We start from the raw sequence: 15632 nt of genomic DNA, 5'->3' as shown, positions 1-15632 counted from the left end.
TGCCAATCCATGAGCATGGAAGATCTTTCTGTCTTCTGAGATCTTCCTCAATTTCTTTCTTCAGAGACTTGAAGTTCTTGTCATACAGATATTTCACTTGCTTGGTTAAAGTCACACCAAGATATTTTATGTTATTTGGGACTATTGTGAAGGGTGTCATTTCCCTAATTTCTTTCTCAGTCTGTTTATCCTTTGAGTAGAGCAAAGCTACTGATTTGTTTGTGTTAATTTTATACCCCCGCACATTGCTGAAGTTGTTTATCAGGTTAAGTAGTTCTCTGGTGGAACTTTTGGGGTCACTTAAGTAGACTATCATATCATCTGCAAATAGTGATATTTTGATTTCTTCCCTTCCAATCTGTATACCTTTGACCTCCTTTCGTTGTCTGATTGTTCTTGCTAGGACTTTGAGTACTATATTGAATAAGTAGGGAGAGAGTGGGCAGCCTTGTCTAGTCCCTGATTTTAGTGGGATTGCTTCAAGTTTCTCTCCATTTAGTTTGATGTTAGCTACTGATTTGCTGTATATTGCTTTTACTATGTTTAGATATGGCCCTTGAATTCCTGATCTTTCCAGGACTTTTATCATGAAGGGGTGTCGAATTTTGTCAAATGCTTTCTCAGCATCTAATGAAATGACAATGTGGTTCTTATCTTTGAATTTGTTTATATAGTGGATTACATTGGTGGATTTTCATGTATTAAACCATCCCTGCATTCTTGGGATGAAGCCTACTTGATCATGATGGATGATCTTTTTGATATGTTCTTGGATTCTGTCTGCAAGAATTTTATTGAGTATTTTTGCATCAATATTCATAAGGGAAATTGGTCTGAAGTTCTCTTTCTTTGTTGGATCTTTGTGTGGTTTTGGTATAAGAGTAATTGTGGCTTCATAGAAGGAATTTGGTAGTGTTCTGTCTGATTCAATTTTGTGGAATAGGTTGGACAGTATTGGTATGAGGTCTTCTATGAAGGTCTGATAAAATTCTACACTAAATCCATCTGGACCTGGGCTCTTTTTGGCTGGGATACTTTAATAACTGCTTCTATTTCTTTAGGAGTTATAGGGTTGTTTAGATGGTTTATTTAATCCTGATTTAACTTTAGAACCTGGTATCTGTCTAGAAAATTGTCCATTTCCTCCAGATTTTCCAGTTTTGTTGAATATAGGCTTTTGTAGTAGGATCTGATGATTGTTTTAATTTCTTCTTATTCTGTTGTTATGTCTCCCTTTTCATTTCTGATTTTTTAAATTTGAATATACTCTCTGTGACCTCTGGTTAGTCTGGCTAAGAGTTTATCTACCTTGTTGATTTTCTCAGAGAACAAGCTCCTGGCTTTGTTGATTCTTTGTATAGTCCTTTTTGTTTCTACTTGGTTGATTTTAGCCCTGAGTTTGATTATTTCCTGCCTTTTACTCCTCTTGGGTTTATTTCTTTTTGTTCTAGAGCTTTTAGGCGTGCTGTCAAGCTGCTGACATATGCTCTCTCCTGTTTCTTTTTGCAGGCACTCAGAGCTATGAGTTTTTCTCTTAGTACCACTTTCATTGTGTCCATAAGTTGGGAATATTGTATCTTCATTTTCATTAAATTCTAATAAGTCTTTAATTTCTTTCTTTCTTTCTTTCTTTCTTTCTTTTTTTTTTTTTTTTTTTTTTTTGAGCTGGGGACCGAACCCAGGGCCTTGCGCTTGCTAGGCATGCGCTCTACCACTGAGCCAAATCCCCAACCCCTCTTTCTTTATTTCTTCCTTGACCAAGTGGTCATTGAGTAGAGCATTGTTCAACTTCCATGTATATGTGAGCTTTCTGTCATTATTGTTGTTATTGAAGACCAGTCTTTGTGCGTGGTGATCTGATAGGATGCATGGGATTATTTCTATCTTTCTGTATCTGTTGAGGCCTGTTTTATGACCGATTATATGGTCAAGTTTTGAAGAAGGTTCCATGAGATGTTGAGAAGATGGTTTACCCTTTTGATTTAGGATGGAATGTTCCATAAATAACTGTTAAATCTACTTGGTTCATAATTTCTGTTAGTTTCTCTATGTCTCTGTTTAATTTCTGTTTCCATGATCTGTCCATTGATAAGAGTGGGGTGTTGAAATCTCCTTCTATTATCGTGTGAGGTGCAATGTGTGCTTTGAGCTTTAGTAAGGTTTCTTTTATGAATGTAGGTGCCCTTGCATTTGGAGCATTGATATTTAGGATTGGGAGTTCATGTTGGTGGATTTTTTTCCTTTGATGAACATTAAGTGTCCTTCCTTATCTTTTTTTATGACCTTTGGTTGAAAGTCAATTTTATTTGCCATTAGAATGGCATCTCCAGTTTGTTTCTTCAGGACATTTGCTTGGAAAGTTGTTTTCCAGCCATTTACTCTCAGGTGGGTCTTTCTTTGTCTCTGAGGTGTGTTTCCTGCACGCAGCAAAATGCTAGGTCCTCTTTACATATCCAGTCTGTTAGTCTATGTCTTTTTATTGGGGAATTGAGTCCATTGATGTTGAGAGATATTAAAGAATAGTGATTGTCACTTCCTGTTATTTTCGTTGTTAGTGGTGGAATTATGTTTCTTTGTCTCTCTTTTGGTTTCATTGCAAGGAAATTATATTTTTGCTTTCTGTATGGTGTAGTTTCTCTCCTTGTGTTGTTTTCTTCCATTTATTATCCTTTGTAGGGCTGGATTTGTAGAAAGATATTGTGTATATTTGTTTTTGTCATGGAATATCTTGGTTTCTCCATCTATGTTAATTGATAGTTTTGATGGATACAGTAACTTGTGCTGGCATTTATGTTTTCTTAGGGTCTGTATGACATCTGTCCAGGATGTCCTGGCTTTCAAAGTCTCTGGTGAGAAGTCTGGTGTAATTCTTATAGGTCTGGTTTTATATGTCACTTGGCCTTTTCCCCTTACTGCTTTTCATATTCTTTCTTTGTTTTGTGCATTTGCTACTTTAATTATTATGTGAAAGGAGGAATTTCTCTTCTGGTCCAATCTACTTGGAGTTCTATAGGCTTCTTGTATGTTTATGGGCATCTCTTTCTTTAGGTTAGGGAAGTTTTCTTCTATAATTTTGTTGAATATATTTACTGGCCCCTTAAGTTGAGAGTCTTCACTTTCTTCTATACCTATTATCCTTAGGTTTGATCTTCCCATTGTGACCTGGATTTCCTGTATGTTTTGGGCTAGGAATTTTTTGTGTTTTACATTATCTTTGACAGTTGTGTCGATGTTTTCTATGGTATCCTGTGCCCCGATATTCTCTCTTCTATCTCTTATATTCTGTTGGTGATGCTTGCATCTACGGCTCCTTGTCTCTTCCTGGGGTTTTCTATATCCAGGGTTGTCTCCCTTTGTGCTTTCTTTATTGTTTCTATTTCCATTTTCAATTCATTCACCTGTTTGGTTGTGTTTTCCTGTAATTCTTTCAGGGATTTTTGTGTTTCCTCTCTAAGGGCTTCTACTTATTTACTTGTGTTTTCCTGCATTTCTTTAAGGGAGTTCTTTATGTCTTTCTTAAAGTCCTCCATCGTTATGAAAAAATATGATTTTAAATCCAAAGCTTGATTTTCTGGTGTGTTTGGGTATCCAGTATTTTCTTTAGTGGGAGAACTGGGCTCTGATGATGCCAAATAGTCTTGGTTTCTGTAGCTTCGGTCCCTGCACTTGCCTCTAGCCATTGGGTTGACTCTGGTGTTTGCTTGTCTTGCTGTTTCTGAGTGACCTGACCCTGCTGTAGGCCTCTGTGTCAGCACTCCTGTAGGACTGTTTTCCTGTTTTCTTTCAGCCTTTTCTGAGAACAGGTGCTCTGATTTCAGGTATGCTGGTGCTCCTGGAGACTGTGTAGGTGGGGGCAGGAATCAAAGGTCCTGCCCCTGATTGCTCCTAGGTCTTTGCACCCAGGGGGCACAGTTGACTCTAGGTGATTCCCTCTTGGATATGGACTATGGGCAGAGGGTAGTCTCCTCTGACTTATCAGGAGTGTCTATACTTCTGAGGTTCTAGCTCCCCTCCCCACGCCCCCAGGATTTGGGTGCAGGAAGCTGTTTGGCTGGTTCAGTTTGGTCGTTGGCACAGATCAGAACCATGGGTACCGGCAGCTATCTGTTCCTATATCCCTGTGTCCAGAGGTACTGTGCAGTTTCCCCTCGCACCAGGGATATGGCCAGAGGTGTGCAGAGGTGGCAGTCTGACCTGCGATCTCAGGATGTCTGCCTGAACATTTCTTTACGTACTTCTCAGGTATTGGACATTCCTCAGTTGAGAATTCTTTGTTTAGCTCTGTACCCCATTTTAATAGGGTTATTTGGTTTTCTGGAGTCTAAATCTTGAGTTCTTTGTATAGATTAAAATAGCCCTCTATCAATTTAGGATTAGTAAGGACATTTCCCAATCTATTGGTTGCCATTTTGTCGTATTGACAGTGTCCTTTGTCTTACAGAAGCCTTGCAATTTCATGAGGTCCCATTTGTCTTGATTCTTGATCATAGAGCATAAACCATTGGTGTTCTGTTCCCCTGTGCCTATGTGTTTGAGACTCTTTTATTTTGATTTAATCCATCACTTATTTTCCCCTTCCAACTTCACCTGGCTCTCTCTCCTCCCACACCCACTAGAACTTTATATATAAAGTTCCCCTCCCTCCCTCCCTCTTTCCATCCACCCCTCCACCACTCCTCACACCAAACCAAAAAGTCTTTATTGAGTCCATTGGCTGCATGTATGTGGCCATCGTGTTGTGCAGTGCAGCATACACAACCAAACATACTCCTGGAATCTTTATTGCCTCCGTTGACCAATTTCCTACCTGCAGCCTCTCATCTAGCAGTAGGTCCTTGTGAGCATGCTCACCCTTCCATACTGAAATATTGATAGGAGACCTTGGTGAAGGTCTTTTGTACTCAGCCAGAGATGTTGAAGGTTTATGATTGCGACTGCCTGTTATGTCCAGAAGATGTTGTTCCGTGGCAGTCATACTTGACTTTTGACTCTCACAATGTATCCATCCCTTCTTCCATGGTATTTTCTAACTTTTGTGGGGATGGAGCATAGAAACATTCCATTTTTGGATGATAGCTTCTTAGTCACTCATTTTCCGTACTTTAAACATTTATGGTTCTCTGTCTTAACCTCTGTCCACCACAAAAAGATACCTCTGTGGAGAGGTGAAGGTTGGACCTGCCTGTATATGTAAGGATAAATATTTAGAAAGCAGTTGGATACTACATCAATTTAGCAAAATTATAGTGGTAAGTCTTCCCTTGGTGTCTACAGCCTCTTTAGCCATAGGTTCTTGGCCAAATTCATATTACCTGGGAGGAGTTCCTGCCTGAACATGGGGCCTTACAGTCAATCCTATAGCGGCTGGTTACCTCACACACACAATGTTTGTGCCAGTGTTGCACAAAGGTACCTATCTTGCCAAGAATGTCAATGTCTGAATTCTCCTGTACGCCAAGTGAATCTCTTATTCAACACACACACACACACACACACACACACACACACACACACACACACACACATATATATATACATATATATATATATATATATATATATATATATATATATATCTGTCTTTGGGCTAGAAACACTTAGGGTTACCGTGTGACTTCTTAAATAACACATTGATATAATTAGCCTTCCAGTTTGACCAGCACTCTTTTGGGGGAGATGCTGTCCTTCCTCTACTGTATATTTCTGGCTTCTTTATAAAAATCTCAGGTTCCGTAGGTAAGTGAGTTCATGTTTGAGTCTTCATTTGCTTGATCACTGTATCTGTTGTGCCAATACCACACTTTTAATTACTGTAGTCTGTAGGAAAATTTGAGATGGGGAATGCTGATACCTCCAGAAATTCTTTTATTATTTAAGAGTATTTTAGCTATCCTGGATTTGGGCGCGCGCGCGTGTGTGTGTGTGTGTGTGTGTGTGTGTGTTGTGTGTGTATATGTGCTAATTTTGTATCTTGCTATTTTTCTGAAAGGGTGTATAAGAAGTTTCCTCATGGAAATTTGAGGTTCTTTTATGTACAAAATCACATAATCTCAAATCCAGTTAATTTGACTTAGTCCTTTTCTGTTTATATTCTCTTGGTTTCTTACAGTTGCTTGTTCCTCTAGCCAAGACACAATGTACTACATTGAGTAGATATTGAAAGTGGACATCCTTGGCCCGTTCCTGATTTTAGTGGAAATGTCTTGGGGTTCTCTTCTTTTAGATTGACCTTCACCATGAGCTTGCTCTAAATTTCCTTTATTATGTAGAGGTATGCCCCTTGTGTCCCTAGACCTTCCCAGGGCTTCTATCATGAAAGGGTGCTGATTTTGTTAAAGGTTTTTCAACATCTAATGAGATGGTACTGTGTTTTTTTTTTTTTTTTTTTTTTTTTTTTTGCTTTTCAGTCTGTTGATATGGTGAATTACATTTGCCAATTTATGTATATTGAACATCCCTGCATCTCCGGAACAAAGCCAAGTTGATCATAGTAGACGACATTTTTCATATGATCTTAGATTCCGTTTACAAATATTTTTAAAATAATTTTTGAGATGTAGATCGCTCCTGAGAGACACAGCCAGAATACAGCAAATACAGAGGCGAATGCCAGCAGCAAACCACTGAACTGAGAATAGGACCCCCGTTGAAGGAATCAGAGAAAGAACTGGAAGAGCTTGAAGGGGCTCGAGACCCCATCAGTACAACAATGCCAAGCAACCAGAGCTTCCAGGGACTAAGCCACTACCTAAAGACTATACATGGACTGACCCTGGACTCTGACCCCATAGGTAGCAATGAATATCCTAGTAAGAGCACCAGTGGAAGGAGAAGCCCTGGGTCCTGCTAAGACTGAACCCCCAGTGAACTAGACTGGTGGGGGGAGGGCGGCAATGGGGGGAGGGTTGGGAGGGGAACACCCATAAGGAAGGGGAGGGGGGAGGGGGATGTTTGCCCGGATACCGGGAAAGGGAATAACACTCGAAATGTATATAAGAAATACTCAAGTTAATAAAAAATAAATAAAATGTAAAAAAAAATAATTTTTGAATCTTTGTTCATAAGGAATCATGACATAATTTTATCCTTTTGATGGGCATTTGTATGGTTTTCATATAAAAATAAAGGCTTTGTAAGAAAAATTTGTTGATGTTATTTCCTGCTCCTATTTTGTGAAATAATTTCAAGAATATTGAAATTAATTCTTCTTTGAAGGTCTGGCAGAATTCTGTACTGAATTCTTTTGGCCTTGGGATTTGTTTCTTTGTTTGTTTGTTTTGGAGGTCATTAATTACTGCTTCTATTTCACTAGGAGCAATGGGTTTGTTTAAATTATTTATTTTGTCTTGATTTAACTGGGGTAAGTTGTAAATATCAAGAAACTTGTCCATTTCTTTGAGGTTTTACACTTTAGTAGAATTAAAGTGTTATTCTACTTTTAAAGTAAGCTTTTTAAAGTAAGCTTTTGCTATACTTTGAATTTTCTCAGTGTCTATATTACTGTTCCCCTTTCATATTCATTTGGAGCTTCTCTCTAGATATTTTGGTTGATTGAGCTAAGGGTTTGAAAATCTTGTTGATTTTTCTCAAAGAACTAACTCTTCATTTCATTAATACTTGGAATTTTTTGTTCTTATTTCATAGACTGAAGTCTCAAGTTTGATTATATTTTTGGGCTCTATTTTTTACTTTCTAGACCTGCCGGGTATCCCATTGAGTTAATAATATGAATTCTCTCCCCCTTTTTGGATATAGAAACTTAGGTGTATGAACTTGTCCCTTAGGACTACTTTTATCATGTTCAATTTTAGGTATGCTGTATTTTAATTTCCTATACCAAGAAGGTTCTAATTTATTTCTTTGTTTCTGTACTGGCACCATTTAGCCAATAGTTAAGTTTTTTCAGTTTTCATACATTTGAATACTTTTTTCTATTTCTGTTGCTGTTGATGCCCAGCTTTAATCCCTGGTGACCAGATAACATACATAGTATTGTTTGCTTTGTGTTTTGATATGTGGCCAATTTTGGAAATTTCTATCTGCTTAGACATAAGTTTTAGTGTTTGGGTGGAATGTTCCATAGATGTCTGCTAAGTCCATTTGATTTTATAATATTATTTAGCTCTAGCATTTCTTTGTTCAGTTTTTGTCAGGACGACATGTCTTTTGTCAAGAGTGGAATAGTAAAGTTATTTACTACAACTGTGTGAGGGTCAACAGGCGATTTAGCTAGAGTACCATTTCTTTTATGAACTTGGGTACCCTTGTGTTTGATACACAAATAATCATAGTACCAGCTTGGATTTTTTTCTTCAGTGAATATGTGTTGTCCCTCACTATTTCTACTGATTAGTTTTGGCTTGAAGTCTATTTTGTCAGATATTAAAATAACTGTACCTGCTTGGTATTTGAGACTATTTGCTTGGAATACTTTTTCTATCCGCTTACCCTAAAGTGATATCTAACTTTGATAGTGAGGTGTGTTTTTTTTTTTTTTTTTTTTTTGGATGCAGCAAAAAGACAGATCTTGTTTTCTTTCATTTTGTTTGATTGTTTTACTGTTTTTCAGAACAAGTCTTACTATGTACCTCTATATTCTTACTATATTCCATAGATCATGGAACTCACTCTTCAGAGCAGGCTGGCCTTGAGCTCACAGAGATCTGACTGCCTCTGCTTCCTAAGTGCTAGGATTAAAGGTGTGTTCCATATTTTAGGACAGATCCTTTTTCTAATTCAACCTGTTAGTCCGTGTCTTTTTACTGGGTAAATGAAACCATAGATACTGAGAGTTATTAATGAACAGTATTTATTGATTCCTATTATTTTGTTGTTGTGCTATGTTTTCTTGCCTTTTGCTTACTATTCTGGGATGATTTACTCCTTGTGTCTTTTTTTTTTTTTTGGTTCTTTTTTTTTTTTTCCGGAGCTGGGGATCGAACCCAGGGCCTTGTGCTTCCTAGGCAAGCGCTCTACCACTGAGCTAAATCCCCAACCCCTCCTTGTGTCTTTTTTATTCCTCTTCAGATTGAACTTTTCTTGCTAGTCCCTTCTGAGACTAGCTGGATTGGTAGACAGAATTAGTTATATTTGTTTTCATTCTGGGATGTTTTTCTTTTTCAATTGCTTGTATGTAATAGTTTTGCAGGGTATAGTAGTGTGGGTGGGTATCTGTTGTCTCTTAGAGCTTGTAGAACAACTGTTCAGTCCCTTCTGGCTTTTAGAGTTTCTACTGAAAGTCAAGTGTTTGAACCTGCCTTTTTATGTGACTTTATTTGGGATTGAAGGCATGTGTCAACACCACCCAGATACTGGCTGGATATTCTACTCTTGCTGTTGGCCATTGTGGATCCTAACCAGCTCTGGTGACTGTAAGGTCCCTTGTAGAGGGCGCTTCTCATGGTTGGTGGTTATACAAAATAATAAGCTGGAATAAAAGCAAAGCCTAAACAGGACATTGGAAAGAACTGGGGGCCCTTGGTCTATTGTAGAAGGCATAGTCCCCAGAGAATGGAGATGGGGTAGAAGGAGAACCTCCTATAGGCAGGCTTCAACAGAACTAAGAGTAAGGCTGGAGAGACTAGAGTAGGAAAGATAACAAAGGTCGCCTACTAATATCTAGCCTACATGGCTATCAAAGGTTCGTTTGCCTTGGAGGGTGATTCTGTGAGTCTGTAGGTGAAATGGGCCAGAAGGAAAGGCTGAGTGGGGTGGCAGGAGATACTTAGCAGGGCCCTGGATCTGCGTTAAGGGGCATATTGCCCAGGGAATATAGTGGAGGTGCGAGGAGAGGCTTCTGCAGGCAGGACTCTAGAGCTATATTTTTAATGAATTATTAGTTCACTTTCAGCACTCCATCCCTTCAATTTGGCTACGAACGGTATGCCTTCATGCTTTCCACTGTGCCTATAACATGAATGCCTTCCAATCAAAACAGCAGTTCCCTTGCTTTTCCATACAAGGGATTCTAAACACCCTTAGCGGAGGTAGTATTCTTTGGATGGAGGGGTTTTACTGTAAATAAAGCATGGTAAGATTATATTTCCCCCAAGGATCTTTCTAATCCAAAATACTACTTAAGACCTCATTTGTCCATTAGCTTGTTAATTATGTCCTTATAACTCTACCCTTGATGGAGAAATGTGTGGAAAGGTGTGACATTCTAAACCCCCTCTCCATAAATCTAAGAAAGACTATTTATTGAACTGGCAGATTAACTTCTTGCCACAACCAATTAGTAAGGTCTGCTCCAGGTCCCTTTCTTTCTTTCAAGACTCCCTCCCCAAACATCTTCCTCTGCCAAACCTTTTCAATCACTGCCCACACATTTCCTCCAAAATCATTCACGGGTTTCCAATTTCTCAAGGAGCGGTGTGAGTCCTCAGTGAATTCACCGAGGAAAACAGTGATTGTCTGAAGAATTTTTCTACTCTGCTATCTCAGACACGGAGCTCCTGCACCATTTTCAATGTCCCTTGGAGTCTCACTTCTTAGTCATAACTTACTAATCCAGCCTTTTTGTTCACTAGAGACCGCCAGCAAGATGCACTGCCCCTTTAAGAGTGTTCTTCTTATTTCAGCAGCAATTATTAATATCATTCAAAAGGAGAGACTTGAATCACTTAAGCAAACTGAAACCCTGCCTTCTTATTCGAGTATATGTTTCCTTGGTTGCCTAGAAGGTCTGGTTTTATATTCATGACCATCCTTTTATTTCTTTCTGTTTTCTCTGTACTCACCCTAAGTCTGACCTTCTCCCAAGAGTCCTATGAGTGCATTTGATTTCCATTAGAATAAATAGCACAGTCTTCTGTTTCTCCCCAATACTGAATATTCAAGTGTGAGACTAGATAATGCTGCGTCTCTGTTATAGATCTTAACCAATAAACCGGCATTCCCTGACAGTGCTTTGGAGATTTAAGATATACATTGACATAAAGTAATGTAGAAACTTTAAGGTGGTTGGTGGCTTATAAAAGCTCATCCTGGCCATGCCCTCCCATAATGAAAGGTTTCTGTTATTTTTGAAGGACTGCAAGGGGTTCTGAGTCATATGTTGGATCATAAAATGCTAAAGCAAACATTTATACACTTAGGTAAATACTATATTTGGATGGAATAGTCTACAAACTCTTTGGCCACGTTGGTTAATCTTTTGGTCCCCACTCCCATTTTGGTTCCAGCTGGTTTTGGTGGAGTTTTGAATATGGTTTCATTTTTCTACAGTGCCTCATTGCTTTGCCCTATGAGAATTGACAAGCCCATGGATGTTGGTTTGGTTTCCCAAAGGCTCAGCTCTCTTCCTGCTAGTGTGAAGTCAAAGACCGTCCGTCAAATCATGACTAACCATTTTATAAATGTTAGTCATGAAGGAGAGAGATGAAGAGGAGTCAGAACGGCTCAGTGGCAGCTCACAACAAGGCAAGTCAAGGCGTATGTCCTCCAGGATGTGGTTCATGGAGTGCATTTCCCCTCACAGACCAATAACTGAAAATTTACTTTCTAATTTGCTACAAATGGTACACGAGTGATTCTCAGAATGTTAGATTTTAGTGTTTCTTCTTTCTCTGGTTTGTAAGACTCTCTAACCTAATGAAATGGCAGTTATTTCTCATTAAATTAAAAGTATTTTATTACTTTATTTTTTATGTGTATGGGTATTTTTAAACCGTAATTTATTAATACTTTGAGAATCTCATACACGCATGATGCGTTTTGATTTTATTCCATTCTTTCTTTCAACCTTCCTTTCCTTAGGCCTTCCAAGCTTTGTATCCTTCTTAAAATTATTTTTAAATTTTTTTTGAATTACAATATTCTTACATCATCTCCCTCTTCTTCTTCCTCCCCCCAGACTCTCCCAAATACTCCACTTTGGTCCTATTAAAATTTATCGTCTCTTTTAATATGTTTTGAGAACTGGCCATTTGGTATTAGATAACCAACTGGAATGCTCTTCCCTGAGCAAACTTCCTGTCCTTCGGGCTCTTACTTGTTTCTGCTCCCTTCTCTAACGATCCCTGAGCCTTGAGTGCTTGGATTATGTTGTAGATCATTGGGGAACGGGTTCCAAATCTCTGAGTTTTGATCAGTTGTGGTTTTCTGTAATGGTCTTCATCTGCTGTGAAGGTAATTTTCCTTGATAAGGGTGATAAACATTGTTTGTGGGTAGAAGGATAAATATTTACAATGTAGTTAGGGATTATGCTGTTTTAGTAAACTGGGAGTTTTAGGTTCTCCTCCAAGATCAGTGACTTTACTAGCCTTGGGTAGTTAGCTAGATTCCCAGCACCAGACTGATTTCCCTTCCATCGGATGGGGCTTATGTATAATTAGAGAGCTGTTGGCTACCCCAAAGGCGTATGTGTTGTCACCTTAAGGGTACGATGACATGCTGGTTGCTGTTCTTGCTCATTAGTATCGTAGCTGGTTGCGTCCCTCCTTGGGAATTTTGCATGGTGCTTTCTGGCGACATGAAGACTAATCTTCAAGGAGAAGGCTTTAAGATCAGATCTAGCTCATATCCTCCGGGTCCTGTGTCAAAAATGCATGGCGTCTTCAGCAGCAGAGATTTACCTTCCACTTCCGGGTGCAACCGAACGGAACAATAGCCAGCATTCCAAGAATGATGTGGAAGTCTCTCTAGGAAACCATGACTCTCAAAAGAGGGATTCTTACACCTCGTGTTAGGGATTTTGTTAGAGAGTTTATGGCTCTTGGGGAGAGCATTGTGTTTTACCTGCATGGGCCTATGTATCACATAAGTATCTCATGCCCTCATGGTCAGAAGACGGCATTGTATTGCAGGCGGTTGTGAGCCCACATCTGCGGATTCTGGGAATCAAACCCAGTCTTCTGGAAGAGCAACCAGTACCCTTAACTGATGAGCCATTTCTCCAGCCCCATGGCTACCATTAAATTTAATCATGCTCCTCAACCACCTGTTTCCTTCTCTGAAAAAAACATGGTTGAAGGAAATTAAAGTACCACAAAGAGTGTATATTCATAATAGATGCTAAAGTTCCCTACTTATTCTTTATGACATACTAATCTAATCAATTAGGGGAGTTTTTTTATAGCTATAATTTAACACCTACTTGGTACCACTGGTACCACGCATGCTTTGTGGTGCTTTGTATATACGATCCAGACACTGTAGTTGGAATTTTGTATCAGAGGATTGAACATAACACAGAAGCATACTGTTAGAAAAAAATTATAGTTATCCAGAGTATATACAGGCATTGTTTCTTATCTCTTTCTTTATAATGCAACATAGTAACTATTTACCCTGTGATATGTAGGGTATTTAGAAATGATTTAAAGTACCAGAACTATATACATAGGCTATGTACAAACTCCACAGGATTTTACAGGAGGAATGTGAACACCCAAGGACTTTGGCATTGGAAGAAAGCCTGGAACCAATAAAGTAATATAGTTGGTATGAAGCAATATCCACAGCTATTTATAAGATAAGTGCTTCTCACCTAACCATTGTATGCAGTTAACTGGAATCTAAGAACATTTCCAGGGAAGTAGTTTTGTGAGGTTTTCTTTTGCTGTGTGGTGCCTCAAGCGGCGATGGTGGTGGTAATGGTGATCTCAGTAGAGGTGGTAATGGTGGTGGTGGTGATGATGGTGATAGAGTTGGTGGTGATGTTGGTAGGGGTAGTGATGGTGGTAGAGGTGATGGTGATGTTGGTAGAGCTGGTAGTAATAATGACTGTTAGGGAGGCTGTGGTAATGCTAGTGGCGTTACTAAGAAGAGAATGAGGCCGTCACACACATGCCAGACAGGGTTATAATTTTGGAGCTAATTATAGTTTAATAATTTCCTGGAAATGGAATGGATAGTGTTTATTTAAAAGTATGATTTTGGGAGCCATAACTAAGGGTTCTAAGTTTGGATGATACTCAGGAAAAGGCCACTTTCCAAGAGGGCAACTGGATAAGTAACATTTATCCATTCTTATGCTTATTCATTCTCCAGGCTTTGGACTGGGGCTGGGGAGGTGCAGGGCCAGGTTTCCAATTAGGACTAAAACTTAAGGTACATTTGGGGGCAATCTATTCACTCTTAGCCCTTCCCTTATCATCTCAAGGTGCTTATTCTCTGGTGCTATGGTAATGAAATGGCCTTGATCTAGTTCAATTTTACTGTGTCAGCAACCAAGCAGAGGAGGAGGTGAAGAGATGAACTCTTATAAGGTTACACCAGCGACTGGCTTGTCACAAGTGGCATTGTGTATCACATGTTATAGAATCTGTTGCAACTTTAAATTTTTTAAACATTGTAAATAAGGTTGTCATCCATCTCATGGAGGCAATTGTTAAGGCTTACTATTTGATTTGCATGGGGTACTTGTTTCCATGTAGCCATTTTTAACAGTTTCCTTTTGGATGAGCTGTGAAACATAACCCTAAAACACACTAAACCTACCTCACACTGGAAAAATCTTCCCTGCAAACTAGTTTCCTTTTTAGAATGTAGTACAATCAAAAACTGTCCAACAAAATAGGCAAGTCACATCCTAGTATATACATTAAAACAGGAAAATAAATTTTAACAATGTTGTAAATAAGCAGATAATATCAACATGTAATCAACATACTTATTTTTTAAATTCACAAAGTTTAAAAAAACCCGGTACATTTATGTCAAGTTGGCCACAGTACAGTGAAATGTAGTCCTAATGAAACTTATAGTTATTAGAAATCCTATCCTATTCATATGTATAAATTTAGATTCATAAGGATAATATAAAAGGTTTTTACAGTGAGCTAAATTTTAACTCTAAAAAAAAAATCTCCTGGGTTCGGTCCCCAGCTCTGAAAAAAAAGAACCAAAAAAAAATCTCAGTATCAACATTTCCAATGATAAATAGTCACTCCTGGCCAGTGGCTACTATTTCAACAGCTTTGGACCTACTCTAGAATTTTGCTTGCACCTCTAGGGCAGACTTTGTACCTCTAGAGGGACCTCTGTTGAGGTTTATTTTTGTTTGCTACGCCACTTGGTTAACACTTGTGCTTTTAGTATTTTAAAAGCCAATTCAAAGAGTTAGAGAAAACTGCACGTTTCTTTTGGAATGTTCACTAAACTTTACCAAAGTTTGCTTGTGAATAAAAATTCTTTGGGCAAAATCAAACAACTTTACAGAAGTAGGTAAACGTGCTGTTGATTTGGAATTAGAAAAGTAAGCCGAGGATCGGTGGCTGAATCACTTTGCCTACTGCTTTGTGTGGCTGTCTTTTAGCTTGACGACAGATTTAACTTCTGCATATTAGGGTTAGCGATTTTCACCTTCCTGACAAGCAAACTTCAGAGTTTGCACTTCTCGAGAGTATACAGAGGTCTTTCACAAAAGCAGGCGGTAGTCGCTGAACTCGCTCCGACAGACAGAGATTTAGCTAAAGCCCTTTTCTATTTTTAGCCAGACCAACTGCGGGTCAATTCAAGTTTCTGCGGGAGTGAAAAGCGCCTAAATACAAAACAGAGAAGCGGAAGGCTAGATCTTTGCCGGGTACCACTCCAAGACTACACCCCGGAGACTACGCCCACCGAAACTCCACTCGGGGAATTGTTTTTGAGGCGGCTACAGCCGGCCCCAGCAAGTCCCCGCGTACAA

General features: G+C 38.9%; 1 long non-coding RNA gene across 2 annotated transcripts in view; it reads right to left on the bottom strand.

Annotated features, from left to right (window-relative positions):
* LOC134485694 (uncharacterized) overlaps positions 1-12997 on the bottom strand; it is a 76457-nt gene extending 63460 nt beyond the window's left edge. For both annotated transcript variants that reach the window (XR_010063964.1, XR_010063963.1), the window contains exon 1: positions 12375-12997. This is a non-coding gene — a long non-coding RNA (uncharacterized LOC134485694). The remainder of the gene's footprint in view (positions 1-12374) is intronic.
* Between the last annotated feature and the right edge of the window lie 2635 nt (positions 12998-15632).

This window comes from Rattus norvegicus, chromosome 2, assembly GCF_036323735.1.
Source record: "Rattus norvegicus strain BN/NHsdMcwi chromosome 2, GRCr8, whole genome shotgun sequence".
Taxonomy (NCBI): domain Eukaryota; kingdom Metazoa; phylum Chordata; class Mammalia; order Rodentia; family Muridae; genus Rattus; species Rattus norvegicus.
This window is presented reverse-complemented; position numbering and strand designations above follow the sequence as displayed.